This window comes from Penaeus japonicus, unplaced genomic scaffold, assembly GCF_977035675.1.
Source record: "Penaeus japonicus unplaced genomic scaffold, GWHDUDI00000001_assembly GWHDUDI00000002, whole genome shotgun sequence".
Taxonomy (NCBI): Eukaryota; Metazoa; Arthropoda; class Malacostraca; order Decapoda; family Penaeidae; genus Penaeus; species Penaeus japonicus.
Window position 1 is genome coordinate 46,873,390 of NW_028234404.1, and position 23,566 is coordinate 46,896,955.

Below are 23,566 nucleotides of genomic sequence, written 5' to 3' on the forward strand. Positions count from 1 at the left end.
TGATGACGTCATAGGCCTGGGACTTGTATTAGGTAAATAACATCATGATGAAAGGCAAACAATTATGGATCTAATTATAGCATGGCGGGAGGAGGTCAGTCATCGTTGGTCCAATGGGCGGGCGGTTTGAAAGTCACGGAGGAAAAGGGAGTTAGTTCTAGTAACCAGCAAGTGTAAAGGTGGAAGGTGGATGGTTGGGGGTGGGGGGGGGGGGAGACGTGTGATATTTTAGTAACAGTGGAGGGAATAGGCCTAAGCTACAAGGAAAAAAATTATTATACAAAAAAAAAGAAGAAGAAAGAAGACGACTCAAAGGTCATGGACCCGCTCCCCCCGCTCCCCCGAAACATGATGTTGGATCGTCAATTCGGGGGAGGCGATCCAGCTACGAGGGGGAGGAGGAGGGTGGGGAGGGGAGGGTTGGAGGCAAGTAGATGTATTAGAATGTGATCTTTCCCCCAAACACAAAATGTGGTAGGCCTAGTGCAGTGATAGTGACAAAACGTGAGTAAGGAGGGGCTAGTGTAATGATGTTAATGAAATATGACGGTAGGCCTGGTGCTGTGATGGTAACAAATTATAACGCTGCTAGGCCTATCCCGCCGTCTTTGTAAAGATACACACTCTCTCTCTATCCATCTCTCTCTCTCTCTCTCTCTCTCTCTCTCTCTCTCTCTCTCTCTCTCTCTCTGTCTCTCTGCCTCTCTCTCACTCGCTCTTTTACTCTTTCTTCCCCTCTTCCCTCTTCCCTCCTCCCTCCATCCATCCCTCCCCTTCCCCTTTTCTCTCTATCGGAGCGAGAACACACGCTCACTCATTCACACTCAGTCACTCTTACTCTCACTCTCGTTACTCCAAAATGGGCCTCTTATTCATGTGGCGCGGGCGCGGAGTGTTCCTGGAGTGACTGATGTTACTGAAAGCTCCCTGAGTGCGAAGCATCCAAGCCTCCTCCCCTCTGCTCACTTCAGTTCTCTCTCTCTCTCTCTCTCTCTCTCTCTCTCTCTCTCTCTCTCTCTCTCTCTCTCTCTCTCTCTCTCTCTCTCTCTCTCTCTCTCTCTCTCTCTCTCTTCCCCTTCCCCTTCCCCCTCCTCCCTCTTCCTGCAGCCTCCCCGCTGCTCAGTTCAGCCAGCCAGACCTTCTTTACAGAGGGATCCATGTAGGCTTATGCGAGAGGTGAGGCCCCTTAGGCTTACGTGAATATTGACACTCGAGTCTGCGATACAACGTTGTGGTGGAACTCTCCTATCCACCCCCACCCACTTTTGTTTTCCACTCTCTATCTATCTATCTATCTGTGTCCCTAATTACCTCCCTCCCAGCCTCCCTCCTTTGCCCCCTTCCGTAGCCCCGTCAAGTTTCATTATTCACTCACTAGGTTGAAGGCGACGGAGTAGGGGATGGACAGGGAGAGGGAGGGAGGGAGGGAGGAGGGGGAGCTCGCCAGACGTGTCTAGTGCATGCTCCCATAGGCCGCCGCCCCCCCCCCCCCCGCCCCATCCCACCCCTCTACTCAGGACCCCCCACCTCCTTTCCCTCTCTCCTCGCCTCTCCCCGTCCATTCCCCTTCTCTCTCTCTCTCCCTCTCCCCCTTCCCTCCTCCCGTCGCCATACCATTGGTCGAGTTTCTTTCCCTCCTCGGCCCACGGGATCGCTGGCTGAGGACCAGACAGTTAGTAGTAAGATTGCTTCATTCATTCTTTTACGAGGCCGGTCGCTCCGAGCCTCGTGGTTGGATACAGTTGGATATTTGCGTTGCGAGCGCCGAGGTGAATGATGTGCGTTTATGATGTAGTTGTTGAGACGTTGATTGACATTACAGTGATTGCATTTGTTGGAGAGGGTAATTGAGGGGAAATCGTGATCTTAATCCTGATGTGCAGGAGAAATGACTGAAAGATGTAACGTTAAATGAGTAAAAACTTAATGACAAGACGACATATGTGCGTGTCGCACAAACCCTTCGAGTGATATTGTTACTACTATGAATATATTATCCCATAGAAATTCATGTGACGGTAAAACACACTGGTAAGCCTCATACAACCCGTCACGCTCAAGGTTCCTGAAGGTGGTTCTTGCTTCTCGAGCCTGGAGAGTTAAGGACAAGATAAGATACGCGGCGTTATAGGATGATAGCTGTGCCATTAGGCCAACTGGTATGTAATTACACAAGAGTACGGTAAACCCTAGAAGCTATAATTAGGAATCGACTCTGGATATTTACGTGGCCTACTCACAATAATGGATTGTCTAGCTCCGCCCCTCAGTCTCCCTCCCACCCTCCCTCCCCGTCCCTTCCTCCGTCAACACACATGAACGCCGATATCTTAATTCATCCGTGATTAGCAGCTCTTTCTCCCTTTCTTGCCGAATGGATTAGACGTGAACCAGCGAACCAGTGCACTCCTCGGTTCTGGTCCCGTTGAATTCTTCTCCCTTTGGGTTGGAAAACGTGCTTCGCCGCAGCCCCGACGCGCGCCTCGGCTCGGCTGAAATCCCGGCCGGTACTCGAACGGCAATTAGCATATCAATGAGCCGTAAGGGTATGTAGGTCCGCGTAACCGGAATAAAACAAGGCCCGACAAAGGGGGTATCAACCGGGCGTAACTATCGCAGATAAACCACCCGCGACAACAAAGGCCTAAGTATGTGTAACAAATAAACTCGGAACAAGTAGGCCTATGCTCATTATGTGAGTCTGCGAGGCGTCATGTGGAGGGACAGAAAGGGGAGTTCAGCTGGCCCCTACACTCCCCTACTACGTCATAATACTAACCTCCATCCCTCGCCCCCCCCTCCCCCCCACCTTCGGTTTCTCTTGTCAACCCTTTGATAGCTGCTTCCGGGACCAGACGGCCTATGGAGGTGAATGTTTCATTGATAGTCTAGCTTTTTGTTATCAGCTGCTTGTTAGTAGCCACCGTCCTTCAATCAGTTACTGGCGTATCGTGTTTTTTTTCTGATGTATATACAAGGTAAACACTGTTATTTGCAATATTTAGCAATGTACGATTACATGCTGATATTCAAGGATTACATAGTGATAAGGCAAAGGGAAGATGAATAATCAATGAAGAGACACTGAGATGGAGTACCCTAAAAAAAAAAGTTATGTTTGTCTTTGTAGTCGGGGCTTTCCGCTCCAACATCATGTTTGTCGCACGCGTCACTAATGATTCTCTCTCTCTCTCTCTCTCTCTCTCTCTCTCTCTCTCTCTCTCTCTCTCTCTCTCTCTCTCTCTCTTCTCTCTCTCTCTCTCTCTCTCTCTCTCTCTCTCTCTCTCTCTCTCTCTCTCTCTCTCTCTCTCTCTCTCTCCCTCTCTCTCTCTCTCTCTCTCTCTCTCTCTCTCTCTTCTCTCTCTCTCTCTCTCTCTCTCTCTCTCTCTCTCTCTCTCTCTCTCTCTATCTCTCTATCTCAGTCGATTAGTCAGTCAGACGGAGACAAGGTGGAGAGTCTGTCTCTCTATCCCTTAAATGATTGTATGGTTGAAATAGGATCGTAGAAATTGCCTTCCGTTCTTTTCCCTCCCATTTCTAGGAAACAATTTATCACTACTCGATGCTCCACTCAAAGAGTTCGTCGGTGCTTTGTATAGGACTTGGCGGCTGAGTGCGCCAAATTTGTCACTCTCCACTGTTAGGGTTCGAGGAATTACGGAGGGTCTGGGAGGAACTTGTGAAAAGGAGGAGAGGGGTACTATATTTGTATGATAAGAGAGAGGGGGAAGGCTTAGATGCATTTCTCTTTCTCTCTCTCTCTCTCTCTCCCTCCCTCTTCACCTTCAATAGAGTAAGTAAAGGGTGTAGGAAGATTCCCTAATGTGTTTTTGGTTTGTTTGTTTTCCATTTTCTTCTGCTGTATCGGATTTCGTGCGCGGTGGGATGAACAGGAGTATCTGATAGTGTCCTGTCGTTAGCTAGTGGTAGGTAGTGGTGTTATCCAGTGAGTGGTTATGGGTGATGGTATCTCGTGGGGTGTTGTGGTCAACCGTGTTACTCTGTAACAACTGTAGGCGACCGAGGTGCTTGGTCATGGTTACGAAGAATGTCGATAAATGGTCATTATCTGAGGCAACAGTAGCTTGCGACGTGCCAGCGATGGAGGGAAGGAGAGAGGGAGGGCTGGGAAAGTGGCGGAGGGCGCTCGGGACTCTGTGATGTGTGACTGCGCTTGATAAATGCACGTTTATTTCTCTTCCGTTCGGGGAAGTGATTGTTTCCCTCTCGGTGTCCGGTGTTGCGGTAGAAACGAGCCGGCGTTATATGTAGCGATGGTTCGTAGGCCTACCCTCCCCGACGGTGTGGCGAGCGTCGCTAGGCCTACTGACGTTGATCAGTTAAAAAATGACCCGCTAGGCTTAGTCAGTGACCCCCCCACCTCCCCTCTTCCTCTTCTCTTCCTCCTTCAGTATGTCTTCCACCCTCTTCTCCACCTCCTCGCCCTGTGTCCACGTACGAACATTTCTCAGGTCATTCTAGTCAGTTAAACCCTTCCCTCAAACCCTCAAGTAACAATGTCCATGGGTTCAGAAGAAAGAAATAGAGATAGACAGAAAGAAAGAAAGAAAGAAAGAAAAAAATAAACAATCGATGAGTCGTTTTTTTGAAAGAATAAAAGTACCCATGAATTCGTGGGGTAGGGTGGGTGGGGGGGGGAAGAGGGGAGGTGGGGTAGAGCGTGCCGAGACGTGGGAGTGGTCAGTGTGGGCCTATAAAAACAGATGTGTGGCGGGACATTCATAGAGTCCTACTGACGCCGCCGATGGGGACGACATACAGTAAAGGGGAAGTGAAGTGTGAGGGATAAAGGGGGAGATGTATGGCACTGATAGGGTGGACGGAGGAAGGGCGGGCCGATGGTTTGAGGTAAGAGGATGTATGGGGGATAATGAGGAAGTGGAGGAAGTGCGATGGGAGGGAGGGAAAGAGAGAGAAGGAGAGAGAGAGAGAGAGAGAGAGAGAGAGAGAGAGAGAGAGAGAGAGAGAGAGAGAGAGAGAGAGAGAGAGAGAGAAAGGGGTTACCTCTATCAAAATTGGAATTTGTAATCTAAGTCTTCTATCACCACGATCACCAGCATGCATGCGTTCGTTGCCTCATGAATATATCACGTTGCAGAAATAATAGACGAGTGTGGGGGGAAATCTTTCTTCATATTGGCATATTTTGAAGGGTTTGTCTACCTCCCTCGATAAACGGGTGATTAACGTTCATGAATCGATAATGAACGAGAAGGGAAACGTTCGCGTGTACGGCAGGTAAATTACTCGCCTAAGAGGTCGAACGCAGCAAGACTTGAGTGTACTCTTCACCCTAAGTGCTGGACGATGTACACTACATGGAAGGGTGGTGCCTCAAAACGTGAGTGGGGAGGAACGGAAGGAGGAGAGGGGAGAGAGGGGTGTGGAGGGGGGTTGGGGAACAGTGATGGGCGGGAGAGAGTCAAATTGTCATCTGAGCTTGTTTCAAAGGTAGGATTTTTTTCCCCTCCTCCGCCCGCTAGTTGAGTAGGGTCGCTGCCTGTGAAATCCATGGGTGTGCGGGCGCGACTAGGTAGATTAGCTACACGCTGATGCTTCTCTTTTTCTTTATTATCCCTCTTCCTCTCTAAAATATTTCAGTTAACCCTTTGATGGCGGTGGTGACTAAACCCCAGAGACGTTCGGCCGGGTTCACTTCGGGTGGCGTTTATTGTCATTTATGAAACCGAACAATGGGAGTCGAAAGGTTGAGGGAACGGCCGAAACATTGTGGTAAAAACGGCCCGTTCTGGCCATCCTTCCCGTACGGTGAGTTGGCTCGATTTTTTTGTCAGTCTTCCGCAGATTTTTTGGTGATATATATACACACTTTTTTTCTCTCTTTCTCTCTTTCTTCAGCTTTAAGCTTTTACTCGGTAGGCAGTAGCGCTTATGTGGTTTATAAAAAAGGTTTTTTCTTTCGTTTTTTTTTCTTTCTTTCGCTCTCGTCCTTTCATTCGCTCTTTTATTTATTTATATGCTTATTTATTTCCATTGCTATAGTTCACTTCGGGGATTGATACTATTAAACGCGATAGTCGAAAGGCCTACGTCGGCGGTGGACTCGGGCTAGGCCTATTGTACAATGAAACGGCATCATCATCGTCGCCACAATCATAATCATCATTATGGTAATAGCCCTCAGCGAAAGAGTCTTTGTCGTTATTAATAGAAGGGGCCGTACCCGCCTATTCAGAATTTATCCTTCGTTTTTAGCATAAACGCTCGTGACGCCTTCCATGTAGACCTTATGGAAACACGCACACGCACACATTCGTTCACCTTTTTGTATGTGATCCTCCGTGCGTGTAGTAGTACTCCCACCCCACCCGACCCCCCACCGCACCCCTTCCTTCTCCTTCCCGCCCCTCCCCTCTCCTCTCCCCTGCCTTCCCCACCTCCGCACCCTCTCCTCCCTCTCCTCCCTCCCCTCCCTCCCCAGACCCCGTACCTGTATCCTCCCAGCCACCCACTCACCCAGGAAGCGAACCCCCTCTCAAGTCGGGACCCTTTTTTCATTTATTTACGTTGCATAGATGATAGGAATCGATCGGCGAAACGCGGGCGTTCGTCGCCGCGGCCGCCCTCGAGAACCGGGTCTTTCCGCTGTGGAGACGCCGAGTGTACGGCCGACCTCCATGTGTACGAGTGGATCCATAAAACGGCGAAGGGACGGCGACAAGAGATGAGGGGGAAAAATCAATACACGTGTGATAAAAGACGAAAGCTCAGAGAGAGAGAGAGAGAGAGAGAGAGTGAGCGCGCTAGGGAGGAAAAGATCTTTGTACGAGAGAGGGAGGAAGGGGGAGAAAAAGGGAGGTGGAGGAGAGAGAGGGAGGGAGGGAGGGGGGAGGGGGAGGGGGGACGAGAGAAGATCAAAGTGCGTACGAGAGAGCAGGAAGGGAGGGAAGGAGGTGACTGGACGAGGAGGAGGAGTGGGAGAGGGAAGGGGAGAGGAGGATGTTGATGATGAAGAGATGAAGATAAATAGGGATTGAGTACATCGCAAGAGGGCCTGGAAGATTTGTAAATTAATAACGAATCCCGGGTCGGCGCGAAATGAAAGGGGCGAAGGACAAGGAAGGTAGTAATAAGGGACGGAAATAGGAAAAGAAAAGAGAGAGAGAGAGAGAGAGACCAATAGAGGCAGTCAGACAGAGGCATATAGAGACAGAAAAAGAGAAAGACAGAGCCAGACAGACAGACAGACAGACAGATAGACAGAGAGGAAAAAGAGGCGCCGCAGACAGAAGGCGGGACTCGTGCGGCTGACTTTTGCATATTTCATAATAGGACAAGAAGGATCGAACTTTGAGCAGGAAAAGAAATTGATATCGCGTGTGTAACAACTTGGGAAGGCGGAGGCAAGTGTGTGTGTGTGTGCGTGTGTGTGTATGTGTGTGTGTGTGTGTGTGTGTGTGTGTGTGTGTGTGTGTGTGTGTGTGTGTGTGTGTGTGTGTGTGTGTGTGTGTGATAACTGAAGCACATAAATTAAGTTCGAGGCTGGCAGAGGATTCTTATCTTGGACGCTACAATCCTTAGCTCTTCCCCGGGCCGTCTCCTCAGAGTTTCAGGGATCTGATTGTTAACGTGACCCGTATATCCGACGGGCCTGTGTAAGTGTCCTGAATACATAATGGTCCCGATGTTAGAAGGAAACAGGCCCAGACATGTCCGGACATCCTTGCTAGAGTGACATTGATTGGAAAAATGGATGAAATGATAATCGGAAGAAAAAAAATCATTGTAGTGTAAACATGTATTTTTTAGATTGTTTTGCCTATGGTGTTCTTTGTTTTCAGTGCTTCAGACTACCTTCAGCTATCATTGGGCGGTGCAGAATAAGGCTGTTGGTCAGCTTCTGAGCCAGTCCCAAATCAGCATTAGTCAGGTACACGGGTGTCAGCCAATCACAAGCCATGAGTGCTTCCTCTGCTTGCGCGTCTAGGCCTACAAATCAGATGCTAGTCGTATTTATTGGCAAATTATATTACTCACATGTATACTGTTATTTTTTGGTAGTTTTTATAATGCCATTGCAAAAATTATAAACAAAAATATTTTGCAATTCATTCAGAGTAGACGACGGGGTAATTAAAACGAGTTTCGCAAAAATGGAAATAACGTCGCAAAACTCCGCCCACGCAAATAGGCTCAGCCAGTAGGCTGAGTGCATGATCTGAGGGGCCTCCCTGATTGGCTAATATCGGTGGCGATTTTGTTGACTTGTTTACAGCAGTAACCGTGTAGGTGCTTTAGATGAATACTTAGTTACGTTGTGACATTTGCATACAATGGGTGGCTGGAAGGGCTCACAATGTGGCAAACATAACAGCTGGCACAAGAACACCTGCTCGCTCCTTCGCCTCTGAGTCAGAGCTTTATGTAATCCATTCATTATGCTTTGCATGTATATTTTGCAACATTTTATACAATCGGAAGGGGAACCCACGGTCCGCGAGTCTGTACTCGGAAAAGAAAAATGAGATTCAAATATTGAAGAGTTCCTCCTCCAAAGAAAAGTTCAGCTGCCCTTTTGACTCTCGTCTCGGAGGCAAAGTTCAATAGGTACAAATACAGGCAAGTACAGTCCGCCTGACCTTGATTCTGGGAGATGTCGCCAAAGGAAAGAAAGACTAGGTCTAGCGTGGGTCTCCGTGGGTCTCCAGGGATGCCTTGATATGCTTGTTGGAAGGGCGTTGTAGATTTGACTGCTGGAAGATAGGGATGTTTGTATGTATGCCTTTTCTGTTTGTTTTTCTGCTTATTTTGAATTTAGAGGTTTAATGTCAATCCTGAACGTTATCGGTACATTGAGTAATATATTTAGATATGTTTGGATGTCCAGAGAAGTTTACTTCCTAAAGTTATCCAAACATAATGTATCCAAAGGCTAAGCATTCCTTGTCGTCTTGCCTTTCCTTCGCTTACCCTTCATTCTTAACTCTGCTACTTTAACGCCTGAGTGCTTTTCCTTCTCCTTGTCTTTTTTCCCGTGCCCCTTGCTTGTCCCGTCTCCCGCTCTTTCTCCTCCCCCGCCCCACACCCCTCCTCCCGTGTGTTGCGTCACGTGATCAATTAACGATGACGTAATGCTGAGGGCCATTCACAGTTACGAGAGGGATCGCGCATGCAAAATGGCTGCCAGATTTATTGTTTTTCTTGATGAGTCCCACATTTTACACGTGCGGGCCGGTCGGTGCACACTGGGGATAAGGGACGAGAGAAATACACGTCGTGGAAACTGTCATTGTGATAGATTTTGATAGATGTTACAGATCCACTTTCTCGTCCGAAAAAATGAACTTGGCATATTTTCCCGGTCAGACTTTGACGTGTACCATTCCTCTCTTAAAGATATAGCAAGGCTCCTTTGACTCTCGTCTTTATCTTCTGGCGAGTACGTTGCCGTGCTAATGAAACGGTCTGTTGCGCATCGAGCGTCTGCCAGTAACTTCTTACAACTCTTTTAACTTATTAGAAATCTATGAATCTTCTTGTACTGTGCTTGTAGGCTTATGTACTTTATGCAAAACCGCCCCCCTCGTTTCTTGTCCATTTTATTATTTTACACTGAACTGTTTTCGTGTGTTTACATACACGTACATAGCAACATGCATGTATACAAGTTACTTCAATAGACTCTCGTATTCTATATCAGTAACTTCGCGACTTATGAATAGTGCAATGGTGTTGCCGTGTGTGATTTGTAAGTGTAACAGACTCCCAAGTGGTTGTTTGAAATTATTTTATTTCAATAGGTGTATAAAAGAGATGAAGCCCATATGCATCAAAGTCAATATTGCGAAGTTGTCATGTCACTAACTTGTTTGGTCTTTTAAGATTTGGAACATCTTCCGGGAGGGTCCATTTTGATAATTGCAGCCAGACGTTTAGCTCACCGATACGCTGTCACATTAGTCACATGTAACACGTGAGCATTAAATCAACGTTAATCTTGGCAAGTGCGAGGCAAGAGCATGAAGTGAGCAGTGCGGGGCTTGCCTTAAAGGTTTCCCAGGGCAAGACTGAGGTTGTGGCTCGTAGGAGAGGGACTGACTGGCACAGCGCCACGTACTCGCAATCAATGAAAGATCTGTAGAAAGTGATACGAAATTCAAGTCTGCAGATTTTTCTCCATATTGATAATCCACATGTAATAAGCTTGCTGAATTGCCACGTCTTGAAGGCCGGAGTCGTCTGTGACCGTGGGTGTGTTGGGGCTGACGAGGACCGGGATGGGCGTGGCTTCACTTTTAATAAAACTTTTTGTCCCTATCTTTTGCCACACTATTTATAACGTAAGCCCGGTATTCATATGTTTTCTAGAGGGCTTTAGGTGGTTTCGCCGGCGAGCGTTGGCACTTTCTTACCAAATCAATATGGAGAGAGCCTTCGTCGCGTGCCAAGTGTACGATGACGCTGTGCCACATACCCTTAGTGGATCAGAACCAGGAAGGCCGTGCCTGCTGGGGACAAGGTCCTTGTTAGTTGCACCGCTAAAGGTCACAGCTACCGACAAATGGGGGCGGCCATGCAGCGCCGTCGCCGGCTGTGGCGAAAGAAAGGCCGGGAACAAGGGCGACGCGGCAACGTGTTCGGGCTCCTCTTTGTCCCCGCGCCTCAAAACCTGCCAGCTCCGACCCGCGAAGGTGATCTCACTTTTCTACACTTATTTTGTCATATTTCGCAATTTTCTCACAGGGAGAGTGAAAACAGCGAATCACTTACCTGAACCTGTACAATTTATCACAGATAGGATTTATCCAAAGCTCTTCGGAATGTGTATCAGTTTTCATTCATAAATTCATTCCCGGCCAGTGACCTACATTTTTTTGTTAGTTTTTTTATGTATTTATTAAAAAGTTTGAATATTGCCGTCGGCCGGAGTGGGATATCCACGCGTGTTTATTTTATTTGCTTCGAAATAGAATAAAAAGAGAGGTGGCATGTTTCCTGTGACGCGTTTGGTTGGAGGTGTTTTATGATTTTAGTATATATAAATAAAAGTTGATGTCTTCCCTTTTGTTGTGACTGTTACTCTGCGAAAATGATTTTGAATGTTCTTTATTCTTGCTGCTTTTGTTGATATCTCCTTTCCGTCGCGACGGAGATTCCATTAACAAAGAAAAGTAGCCAATGTCTCGCTGCAAATCGTCTCAACGGCACGGATTGATTTTTACCTTGGGATTACTGAACATTGGTCGAGTCGTGTAGTCAGGTGCGGCGGAGACACGGGGAAGTGGTAAGAGTGAAAACGACGTGGCTGTTGTGCTGTATGCTATAGTGTGGTATGGTGTCTGGGGGATGCTCAGTGTGGCTGAAGGTGTTGCACAGTGGCTGGTGTGGTGTGGTGTGGTGTGGTGTGTTGGCGATAGTGGCGGCCTGTTGGAGATGGCGTCGAGGTGGTGGAGCGGCACAGACGAGCGACCTCCGTACCGCCAGCTTAGCAACCTTCCTGTGTGTCTGGCGGGGGCTTGCTAGCCTTGGGTGGGGGTGGACGTCGGTTGGCGGAGGAGGGTGGTGGGGAGGGGGACTGCAGACAGGCTAGGGATGACGTCACAGGGATGTGTGTCTGTCTGCCAGCCTCGCTCTCCCCTGCTGATTGGCTGCGAACTCTACCATAAAGCAACGCCGACTTCTTAGCCGTCGGAAAGAAGTGTTCGAAGTGAGTTTAGTCCTCTGTCAGTTTCAGATGCGGAAAGGGCATTCTTCGATAGCATCTGCCTCCAGGCGCTAGCGGATATTTTGTTCTGATCTCAGTGTGTAGACCCCCCCCCCTTCTCCCGACGTATGGCTGACACGGGGTACGTTCGCTCTCTCTCTCTCTCTCTCTCTCTCTCTCTCTCTCTCTCTCTCTCTCTCTCTCTCTCTCTCTCTCTCTCTCTTTCTCTCTCTCTTTTTCTCTCTCTCTCTCTCTCTCTCTCTCTCTCTCTCTCTCTCTCTCTCTCTCTCTCTCTCTCTCTCTCTCTCTCTTTTTCTCTCTCTCTCTCTCTTTTCTTCTCTCTCTTTTCTCTCTCTTCTCTCTTTCTCTCTCTCTCTCTCTCTCTCTCTCTCTCTCTCTCTCTCTCTCTCTCTCTCTCTCTCTCTCTCTCTCTCTCTCTCTCTCTCTTTTTCTTCTCTCTCTCTCTCTTTTTCTTCTCTCTCTTTTTCTTCTCTCTTCCTCTCTCTTCCTCTCTCTCTCTCTCTTTCCCTCTCTCTCTCTCTTTCTCTTTCTCTTTCTCTCTCCGTCTCATCCTTCACCTCCCTCTCTCTTTCGCATCCTGCTGGCCGCTCTCTCGTTCCGTCTCCCTCCTTCACTCTTTCTAGAGCTTCGGTCCAAGGGTGATGCACCTCCTCTTCGGGTGTTTCCCCATCGGATATATCTGGTCAGTGTACTTCATCGGTTCCCCGGATGTCTTCCGTAAATTGCCTGACCTCATTCCAATTGAATGATGACGAGCTGCTGCTGCCTGACATTTTGTCGATATCATCTCTAGCCATTTGACGTTGAGATCCTTTGGGGTCAGTATCAATCCTGTGTCGCCAGTCTGTAGTGCATATCTCAGGCTCAGGACCTAAGAAGGGTTTCTGATAGATTTATACATTGTTCTATTGTTAAGAGGATCAAATAAATCCTGTGGTATTCCCCATGCAGGATTACCAGCTGTATTCCATCCACACGGATATCCAACAAACCTTTCTCTAACCATTGTTCATCCTCTTGTCTCCATAAACACGCCTACTTAGTGTGGCCTCCAGTCCACCATCCCTTTGATTCTCCCTCATTTTCACTCGCGTGCCTTGTTCTCCTGTCTCAGTGTGCACCCTTCGAGTCTAGTGTGTCTGCCATGGACACTTACATACGTGACTTACCTGACTCGCGCATGACGGCACCCACTCAACTGCCCGGAGCTTCCTGCACCTGACTAAGCCTCTCTGCTCTCTCTTGCTCCGGCTCTTTCCATTCTGCTTCCTTGGTGCTTTTCCACGTTGCTTCTTCTCCCTTTCGCCTGATGTTTCACTCGGTTGGATGGGGTGTTTGGGTGCCGTGTTGACTTCGATTTGTCTCTCACACGTTTTTTTATTGTTTCTTCTCCTTTTGTTTTGTTTTTCTTGTGTTTCGTCTCTTTATGTCTTGTGTTTTTCTTCTCCTTCCCTCTGATATTTTATCGTGATATTTATCGTATTTCTTGGCTTATATTTGTGACTATTTCGCCACCACCCACTTCCTGGCTTGTCTCCTCTTGCTGGATCTCGCTGGATCTCGCGAAACCTCGGGTAGAGTCTGCCGTGACTCCTACACGAGAGCTTTCCACGCCCCTGTCCTTATCCCCGCCTCGAACCCCTCCCCTCTCCTTCTGTTGTGTAATCCCTTGCTTTCCCCTCTTACTTCTTGTTCATACGATGTGTTCAATATTGTTTATTTATCTTCTTCTGTCGCTTTGTCACTTCTCTGTTCCTCTCTCTTTCTTCTTTCATGTCATTTCTTTGTGTCTTTATTTTCCATCCTCCAAATACAGTTAAAGGCTAAACATTCATTCATGTCAGTCTCTGTTACAAGTTCCATCGTAAACATCTATGCCAGTCGATCTCCATTCAGAGGTCACGTGTGCACGCTGTCTTATATTTTTCTGTGTGTTCTATGTTCCTACTGTGCCTTTTTATTAGTTATGCTTTCTCTTCCTCTGCCATCCTCATCGCGTATCCTCGATTCGTGTCCAAGCTTTGTCCTCGCCTGTCGAGTGTGTCGCACGTCCTTCCCGTGTCATGACTTATTTCGTTTGTGGGGCGCCTCCCTCGCCCGCCGGATCCGGTCCGTACTTGATATCCTTAGCCCTTGCTGTGCGCAGCCCCTGTGTTGCGACTTGTCGCGGAGCATCATGCGAGGAGAGCAGATGCAGGGCGCAGACAAAGGAAGACCGAGATGGAAGGCAGGGAGCATCGGGGGTGTGATCAGAAAGGGAAGGAGGAAGAGGAGGAGGGGAGAAGAGAGCAAGAGGAAGGGGAAGAATGGGAAAGGGGAGAGTTTTGTCTGGATTTAAAGGTCGGCGTGTGGGAGACGGAGGCGGGCGGCCAGCCAGCCAGCCTGTAAGTTCTGCTTGAATGTCTGCAGCAGGGAGGACCCTGCACCTGTGAGACTGTCTGGTCCGTCCGCCACCACCGCCACACCGCCACCACGGGGTTCGCCTCTTCACGCCTTCATCATGCTGCTGCATGACCCGAGCCCTGGCCTCAGCCCTGGCCTCAGCCCTGGCCTCAGCCCGCTGCCCTCACACCTCGCTGCAGCCGCACCCACACAGCCGGCCTCTTTGTGGCATTCCTAGCGTGGCACCTGCCTGATCTGCCATGCCGAATAATGACACTTTATGTGTCGGCTCATTTGGAATGTCTTTGTGTGCGATAGAAAATATAAAAAATATTTTATTGGTGTCTTTGAGCACATTTTGCTGCTTATTCTAAGGCTCCAATTGCGTTTGAGATATTGGATTTATGTTTGTCTTTTGACCTTTACTGGAACTTGACCTAAGTCGAGGTTTAACCTATGCTGGCACTCTCCGAACGCCACTAGCACTCGACAGTGTCAGAGGCTCACCCATGCTATTCCACAAGCTATGCAGGCATTTATGCTGCTATTATCCATCGTGCTCTCAGCATTACTACCTTATGAATTGGTTAGGTATTCTGTCATGTGCTTCATCTGTGCTCAGAAACAGCTCATGCTGATGACAGTATGTGCCTCCACAGTCATGTAAGTGTCAGCCTGGTGCTGCCTCGTGTACGTGTGACTAATAAAAAAATATACCGCATTCACGTTATGTTCTTGTTTGTGTATCTGTGTGTGCGTGTAGGGGAGAGAGAGAGAGAGAGAGAGAGAGAGAGAGAGAGAGAGAGAGAGAGAGAGAGAGAGAGAGAGAGAGAGAGAGAGAGAGAGAGAGAGATAAAGAGCGCATGCGTGCCGCTGCCTCAGCTATATTAGTAAGAGCCACTGATTTATAGTACCATTGTTGTGGGCTGACACGCACCTTACTTTCCCTGGCATTTGTGTATACCAACCTTTGATGCCAAACGTGATGATGACGCAAACCTCACGGCACCAGACTAATGTTTTTCAGCAAATTCCAGCGCCGAAACCGAGATTACCACAAGCCTTTGTGCGGGGTGTGTTTGCTTGTGACAGGGGCTGGGGACTTGTCGGAATAATCACGAGTGTCTTTCAAGGAGGGATAAGAATGGTCGGAGGACTTAGTGTCTCACTTAGCTGCCCAGCTTCCCGAGGTCTCCAAGATTCGAGTTGATGAATGGAGAAGATAGTTTACACCTTTTAGATGTTTACCTGGCCGGCGCCCCTTTATATAGATTGTCTCATTAAGGTAATTAGGGTTATTTTTTGTGCTCTAGATTCACGGCTCAGACGGATTGGGTGTTCATTTGTGTCGAGCTAATGAAGAAAATCATTGAAACCCATTTCCCCAGAAGAGGCTTTACTTATTTATAAACGCTAATTTATTTATTCATTTATCTGTTTCATTTTGATATTTACGCTTGTTAGCTTTTCTTTATTTTCATTTTCAAGAAAAAAACATAAACATAACTCGCCTTATGTCTCCGACTGCACCTGCGCATTTGATTGCTCTCTTGTTTTTTTCTGCAATGGGCATGGGTTGAAGGGATAGCTGGTTGGGGTAGGGTGGGGGCGGGGGGCTCAAACCTAGATGGGGTTGGGGTACGAGCATGTGGTGTGTGTGTGTGTATGTGTGTGTGTGTGTGTGCGTGTGTGTGTGCGTGCGTGTGTGTGTGTGTGTGTGTGTGTTTTTGTGTGAGTTTGTGTGTGTGCGCGTGCGTGTGTGCAGGGGGGGGGGGTGTCTGTGAGTGTCTGCGGGGAATGGCTGTGAGTCAGTGAGGCACCTTAGCGTGTGTGTGACAAGGCGCGCCGACCGACCCAGGCCCGATCAATAAATGAGATTCGAGAGGCTCGTCACTCGCTAAACTTAGGTGGCGCTGTCTGGCCTCTGTCTGTCCTGCACTTGAGTGTGTCTTGCGTCCTACACCAGGATTTTGTGTCCTGCGTCGAGGTCTGATTCCGGCTCTCGCTCTTTCTCTCTCTCCCTCTCTTTCTCTCTTTCTATCTTCCCCATCCCTCTCTCTCTCTCCCTCTCTTTCTCTCTCTCTCTCTCTCTCTCTCTCTCTCTCTCTCTCTCTCTCTCTCTCTCTCTCTCTCTCTCTCTCTCTCTCTCCCTCTCCCTCTCTTTCTCTCTTTCTATCTTCCCCATCCCTCTCTCTCTCTCTCTCTCTCTCTCTCTCTCTCTCTCTCTTTCTCTCTTTCTATTTAATGTCTCTCCTCCTCTCTTCTCCTCTTCTGTCCCACCTCCCGTCCTCATTCTTTCCACCTCTCTCTCACTCTCTCTTTCTCTTTCACTCGCTCTTTCTTATGTCTCCCCTCGTCTCTTCTTCTCTTTTCTCATTCCCTCCCTCCCTTCTTCTCTCCTCTCTCGCCCTCCCTCACTCACTCTCCATTCTCTCTCTCTCTCTCTCTCTCTCTCTCTCTCTCTCTCTCTCTCTCTCCCTCTCCCTCTCTCTCTCCCTCTCTCTCTCTCTCTCTCTCTCTCTCTTCTCTCCTTTTCAGCTTGAGCGCTAGTCACCAGCCTTGACTGTTAATACTGCATGATCCAGTGGCCGTGCCAGGTCAACCAATATCGGTAAAATTGGTTTTGTAAATTCTTTTAACATTTGCGGAAACACAGAACAACTTCACACTAGTCATGTGTTACTCTTTTTATTCTTTTTTTGTTTTGTTTTTCTCCCATTTATCGAGGCTCTGCTTTTGCCCTCCTGCCTCTCTCTTTTATTGGGTTTTGTTTGTTTGCTTTGATGGTCTTTTATGTACTTTACTTTTTCATTTTCTCTATCCGTCGCACACGCATACTCAGACACATTCACTCACTCATACTCACTCACTCATTCTCTCACTCAGACACATTCACTCACTCATACTCACTCACTCACTCATTCTCTCACACTCAGACACATTCACTCACTCACTCACTCATTCTCTCACACACTCAGACACATTTACTCACTCATACTCACTCACTCACCCATCCATGTAAGAATCATCCTGATCTCAGCCTCACGGTCCCCTTTCCTTCTGCTTTCCCCTCTCTTGATCCTCTTCTCTTGACTCTTAATCTCCCCTCTTTTTCATTCCACTCTCTGTGTTCTCTCCCATCTCACCTTGTAATCGCTTGCTCCTATCCACTCGACTCTTGCTATTCCCTCTTTTCCCCTCTTCATTTCCTCCCTTCTTTTCCCCTCCTTATCATCCTATTGTATGTTTGTTTTTTTCTTTGGAAATTCTATCTGCTCTTTATCATTTTTTTATCCATATGTCTGACGCTACTTCACCCGAGGCTAAGTTTTCTCGGGTATCTCCTGTCCCCCTCGCCTCCTCTTCCCCCGTAATCTACTTGCCACCCCCTCTCCTCTCCCCTCCGGCCGTCACCCCCTGCGTCATGTCTCCTCCTCCCCTCTCCCCCTCTCCCCCTCTCCCTCCCTCCCCCTGGACCGTAAACATTACAGTACTTGTTGCTTTGGTTGGGCCACAGGTGGGGCTCCTGGCGCCGTCATGGGACTGTCATTAAGATTGGATGCATTCGGCGATCGTGGCTTTTAGCTTGGCTTTTCTCATAGTCTTTCTTTCTTTTTCTCCCTTACCCACTTTCGCGAGGTAGACTAGCCGGGGTGCTGTCTGGGTTGCTCCGATGTGTTTAGTGCCCGAGCAAGCTAGTGGGATTAGTCGTAGACCTCTAAGCGGAATTATTAGGAATTTTTCGTCATCCGTCTCTCGTCGGTCAGTGCTATTTGCTACTTCCGCCGCACAGTGCATCCATCGTCAGTGTTGCTGCCTTTCTTGGAGCTCAGTGCACTTCAGACTTTTATTCGTACGTCAGTACTCATTTTACCCCCCAGCCCTCCCCACACTCACACCCAGTAGCAACGCTATGCCACAATTTATTACTCACATCTTTCGCCCGAATGACGTGCACGACACTCTTTTATTCGAAAGCTTAGTGCGAGTACCTCAACCTGGACCTACAAGCAGCCGGGAGGCGATCCCCTCGTCGTACGGTTGGCACCGCCTCGCCAAATGTGCGCTGCCGGAGAGCCGTGACGTCGTACGCTGGTGGTGGTGTAGATGATAGTGGGCGATGCGGTGGTGATAGTAGTGGCATGTGATGGGGGGTTGGTGATAGTGCAAGCTTCTGAGATGCTGATTTACGTCTTCAGAAGGCACCGACTCGTGAAGAAAATAGTGGCTAGTGCAGTCTTTGTAGCAATTACAGTGTGCAGAAGTCATGATAATTGCAAGATTGCTACGGGGAATAATATCCGTCAAAATATTCATATGTAATTTTTTTCTCTTGACAGTGTCATTATTTTTTGCGTGCTAGAAAAATACCAGTTGTGCGAATATGCAGCGGAAGTGTTAGGTAGTGGTTAGGCACGGCGAGCCTGACGGTAACAATGGGATCGTGTACGTAGGGGAGGATCCCCGAAGGCAAGTGCTTCAATTGTAATTAATGATGATTGGCCGACGGCATACTTTGGCAAGGTGTTACAGTGAGCCCAACCCATACAGGCCCCACCCCACATCCACCCACAGCACACAGCAGAAAGGGAGGGGCGCCGCCTACGTCCGCCCACCCACCCACCCACCCGTCTTTCCGCCAACACGTGTGAACACTCGGCCCTGATTTCGGGACCTCAGACTCAGACTCAGACACGTGCAGGCCCCCGAGCTGACAGGAAGGCTGACGGCCAGGCTAAAGTGCCGACGTAGAGCCTCCCTCCTGCCACTCCCCCAGCCCCAGCCCCCGTCCCGCTTGGTGCCTCTCACGTGACGAGAGTGCATGCCCATGTGCCATCAGAGCCGGGCAGCACGTCTGCCGCGGTCATGTGCTCGAGAGTGAGCAGTGTTCCTCACGCTCATGCTCCTTTGTGACCTTATTCGTCAAGATGCCAGGTGTTCAAGCATTGCGCCCAATACATGCGATTGCACGGAAACTGCTCTTGCTTTCTAACTCCAGTTACTCTATAGAAAAGCCTTTGAAATTTGTCCTAAAGTGACTCATTTAACAAAATCTATATTAGGAGAGATTCTGTTAACATCGTCGTATCGGCGTGAGGGGATGGCAGGGCAGCTGTAAAGTGCAGAGGCGAGGCGAGAGCGGCGAAGTCCACACTTGCAGAGCGAGCCGTGTGAAGCAGAAGCAGAGGAAGATGCAACGCAGACAACCGAGGAGTGCGAAGGTGGAACGTAATACGAATGAGTGACAGAATGGAGCAATGAGACGTAACGACGAGGTGCGAATGCTAAGAGAGGGAGAGAGAGAGAGAGAGACGTGATAACGAAGGGGCGAAAGGGACAATACGTGACGACGAGGTGCGAATGCTGAGAGAAGGAGAGAGAGAGAGAGAGAGAGAGAGAGAGAGAGAGAGAGAGAGAGAGAGAGAGACGTGATAACGAAGGGGCGAAAGGGACGATACGTGACGACGAGGTGCGAATGCTGAGAGAAGGAGAGAGAGAGAGAGAGAGAGACGTGATAACGAAGGGGCGTCACGGCAGACACGACTTCCCGGAGCGCTGCGACTCTACATTCCTCGCTTTAGTAAACCGGCAGAAACCTTTGCCAATGGGCGTGTGGACCAGCGATCCGTGTAGAGCCACCACTGCCGCCGCTGCTGCTCGTACATTCCTGAGCCCCGATCATGCCATAACTGTGTTACCTAATGGGTGAGTGGTAAAGGCTGGCGCGCACACACATATACTCAGTCGCCCACATACAAACACACATACAGGCGCACACACGAAAGTACAAGTGTTTTTGTTTGCGTTTTGCTGACGTTTTCCCCTTCATTCCCGTCCGTGCGCGTGTTGTCTGAGGGGGCCGAGGTCGTGCTCTACTGTGTGGACAGAGAGGCTGGAACTACGAAAATATAAGTGCTACTACCTGGGATGTTCTCCCCGGTAACTAATTGATCTAGGAAAAGTCTAAGACAAAGAAACAAGGCAAGTCACGTGAATCTAGCGGGGCGCGGCTCCTTTTCCTGGCTCCCCTGATCTCGTTTTCCCCCCCCCCCCCCGCCACTCCCCTCCTTATAAACTTCTGTCCCTCCCATCTTCTTCTTCTGATTCTTCTTCTCCTCCTTCAGCTCTACTTCTACGTCTCATCCTTCCCCTTCTTCTCCTTTTCTTCCTTGTCAGTCTCATTTTCCTTCTCGTTTTCCTTATCCTCCTTCGACTCCTCCTCCACCTCCTCCTCCTCCTACATCTTCTTCTGCCCCTCCTTTCATCTGAGGGACACCAGCATTAGTCATCGTAAGATGTTTTGACAGCCCCATTTTTCAAAAGTAAAGTTTTCTTAGCGTGACTCGGAAACTCTACGTGAACGCTGAGAGGTTTAAAGATTCCTTTGTTCACGCGGGCAGAAGTAGTGACGAACGGACAGAGCACTTCATTACAGCGAAAGACCGGGGAATCCATGGTGGTGCCAGGGAAAGGGAAAATCCATTGTACTTTCAGGAAAACAATATTGGGCGTGTGGAAGGACCACGGGCGGGCGGGGGTAGTTAATGGCCTCGTTTCTCTGGCCGGGGAAAGGGGCTCATGGTTTGAAGTTTGCTAAGGGTGAGCTAGGCTTTAGGGTGTCCTAGGAGCAAGGGAAGAGGTTTTCCTGGAACGCCAAGGGAGATGCGATAGGGTGTATGAAGGGCCTCGGGGATAGTGAGATATTGAACGATGGCTGAGATTAAGGGCGGGTGAATGAGGGTAGGATAGGATGAGCAGAAGAAAAAAAAAACAGAATAGAGGAGCGGGAGGGTATTGTTTTTTCTTTTTAAAGTTCGAAGGAGTATGGATGAAGCAGTCGAAGGGAACGATGGGCAGGGCGAAGAGAGGGCGACGGGAAAGAAGAGAAGGCGGAAAGGGAATAGGAAGGTAAATTATATTGCTGGAGGCCTTTGCGGCGACGGTGATGGAGGGTTAAGAGAGGGAAAGAGGTTCTGGTGCTGGAAGAGGCCGCCATGGCAGGATGCAGCGAGGTTTGGGTCTGGCACAAGACGTGGAGGTGACGAAAAATGCATGCACGAAGTCAGTGCCAGAAGTCCGGACGTGGTCACGAGCAACGGGAAAAGTGACGCTGCCTGCTTCCCTTTGTCGTGGTGCATTTCTTTTTTTTTTGGGAGGTTTAAGCTTCGTTAGGAATCGTTCCATTCGTTTATTACAGGTTTATGATAATTCGTTTAAGCATTTGAACCGCAAGTATTAATTTTGATCTCTCCTCTTTCCAGATGTGATGGACAAGTGTATCCGTCCAGTTGCCTGAGCAGGCCGGCACGAGGGTAAGTTACGACAAAATTGTTTTTTCTCTCTTTCTTATCAATAACCCTGTAGCGTCATATGATCTTTCATATATGTTTAGATTTATATGTATATACAAATATCAGGGACAGGCTGATGTGTTTGTTCATCATAATCTGAAGAAAACAAAGAAGTGGTGTATGTGTGTGTGATTGAGAGTGAGAGAGAGAAAAAGAGAGAGAGAGAGAGAGAGAGAGAGAGAGAGAGAGAGAGAGAGAGAGAGAAAATAAGGGGAAACAGGGAGATAGTTGATAGAGGGATGAATGATGGTTTGTATGAGGAAATCGTGGGCGTGCGGGGGGTGGGGGGGAGGTGGGGGCGTGGCCGAACACAGCAGCCAGACCGCGGCGGCTGGAACGGTTGTCTGGGCGAGAGTCTTCGCCAAAAATTCACCACCGATCGCGCGAGAAAATAGACGGAGGTTCAGAGCTCCGATTCTTGAACCCTGTATCTCAGACCATAGATCAGGATCTTAATCGATCTTGCAAATTTGACTGTTGATCCTTCTTTCGGGTGGGGTAAGAGGGGGCTGTATGGTCAGGTGGGTGGATGGGGGTGGGGGTAGGGGTAGGAAAAGTGTATAGCCGACTACGTGTCAGCGCATCGCCGGTTTCTGGTATCCTAGCATATTGGCCGAAACTTATCATAGCCCGTGGTTCTGCAGGCGCTCTCCTTGTGACCCGGAATCCTCAACCCTTTGTCTGTCACGGCCAGATCCCCCCCCCCCCCTCTCTCTCTCTCTCTCTCTCTCTCTCTCTCTCTCTCTCTCTCTCTCTCTCTCTCTCTCTCTCTCTCTCTCTCTCGTTCTGTCCCTCTCTCTCTCTCTCTCTCTCTCTCTCTCTCTCTCTCTCTCTCTCTCTCTCTCTTTTCTCTCTCTCCTCTCTCTCTCTCTCTCTCTCTCTCTCTCTCTCTCTCTCTTTTCTCTCTCTCTCTCTCTCTCTCTCTCTCTCTCTCTCTCTCTCTCTCTCTCTCTCTCTCTCTCTCTCTCTCTCTCTCTCTCTCTCTCTCTCTCTCTCTCTGTCTGGATACTACCACACCCACTCTCTGTCTGGGCTCACTCCTCACAGCCTCTCAATCCTCCCTTGAGCTTTTCTCATTCCTTCCTTTTTTTCGTTCTATATTTATATATATATATATTTTTTTTTTTCTCGCTTTTTATATCTTCTCTTTCCTTCTCCCCCCAAAAATATCTTTTTCTCGATCATGCTCTCTTTTTTCTCTTTCTCTCGCTCTTGCTATCTTTTTTTTTTCTCTTTCTCTCCTTATCTTTCTCTTTTCCTGTGGTTGTCTTGCCCCTTCCCTATTCCTCTGTGCGCCAGAGGTCCCCCTCAGTGTTTCCTTTGCTACGTTAATCTGTACCACGAGCACCGGGCGCCCCTAATGCACGCTGAGGAGCCCCTTTAACTCCCTGGTGCGTCCGTAGCCTCTCTTACCATGCAGCCTATAAGGGCCTCCCTCACTTCGTGTGTGTCTAGGCTCCTCTCTGTCTAATGCATGTCGTATGCCCTCCCCCCCCCCCTTCTTATTCCCCCATACCCCGGGGACTCCTCCCCCCACCCTGTCTGGGCTTCCCTCACAGCACTGTCTGGCAGGTCAGCTTAACCCCGTGACCTCCATTTTACCCTGGGAATCTCGAGCAAAAAACTAATAGGCAAGCTTCTCCCCCTCCCCCCTCCCACTCTCTCCTCTATCCCTTCTCTCAGCTGTTTCCCGTTCCTCTGCCTTCATCTCCCTACGAGTCTTCTGTCTGTTGAGCATTCTTCCTTCATTTCGCTTTAGCATCACCTCTAGTGGCTCCCTCCAGTATATCCTACACTCTTCTCTCCTCTAAGTTCATGTTATCCTCTCCTCTCTCTCAGTACAACAGCATATGCTAAGCTCTGCTTTTTCCCGTTTCATCCTACACTTTATCGGAGCATATCCTACGCTCCCTTTATTCCAATTTCATCCCACTCTCTCCTCTCACCCTCCAGGCTACCTCTCTAACCCAGCAGCCTCCTCGCTCTCCTCCAGTCCCAACTTCCACCCGCCTCTCTTCACCTCCCCCCTCCCCTCCGTCCCCACCCTTCACCTCCGGCGCTTCACCCTCTCCTACAGTTCGAGTCTGACCTCGACGGCTCCCCTTTTCTCACGCAGTTTTAGTTT

At 48.9% G+C, this 23,566-nt stretch overlaps 1 protein-coding gene across 1 annotated transcript in view; it reads left to right on the plus strand.

The window, feature by feature from the left end:
• LOC147472400 (uncharacterized) overlaps window positions 1-22,148 on the plus strand; it is a 458,727-nt gene extending 436,579 nt beyond the window's left edge. Inside the window, exon 7 of the mRNA XM_086545675.1 lies at window positions 21,352-22,148. The gene's annotated coding sequence lies outside the window, so the exon portion shown is untranslated. The remainder of the gene's footprint in view (window positions 1-21,351) is intronic.
• Window positions 22,149-23,566: the final 1,418 nt, after the last annotated feature.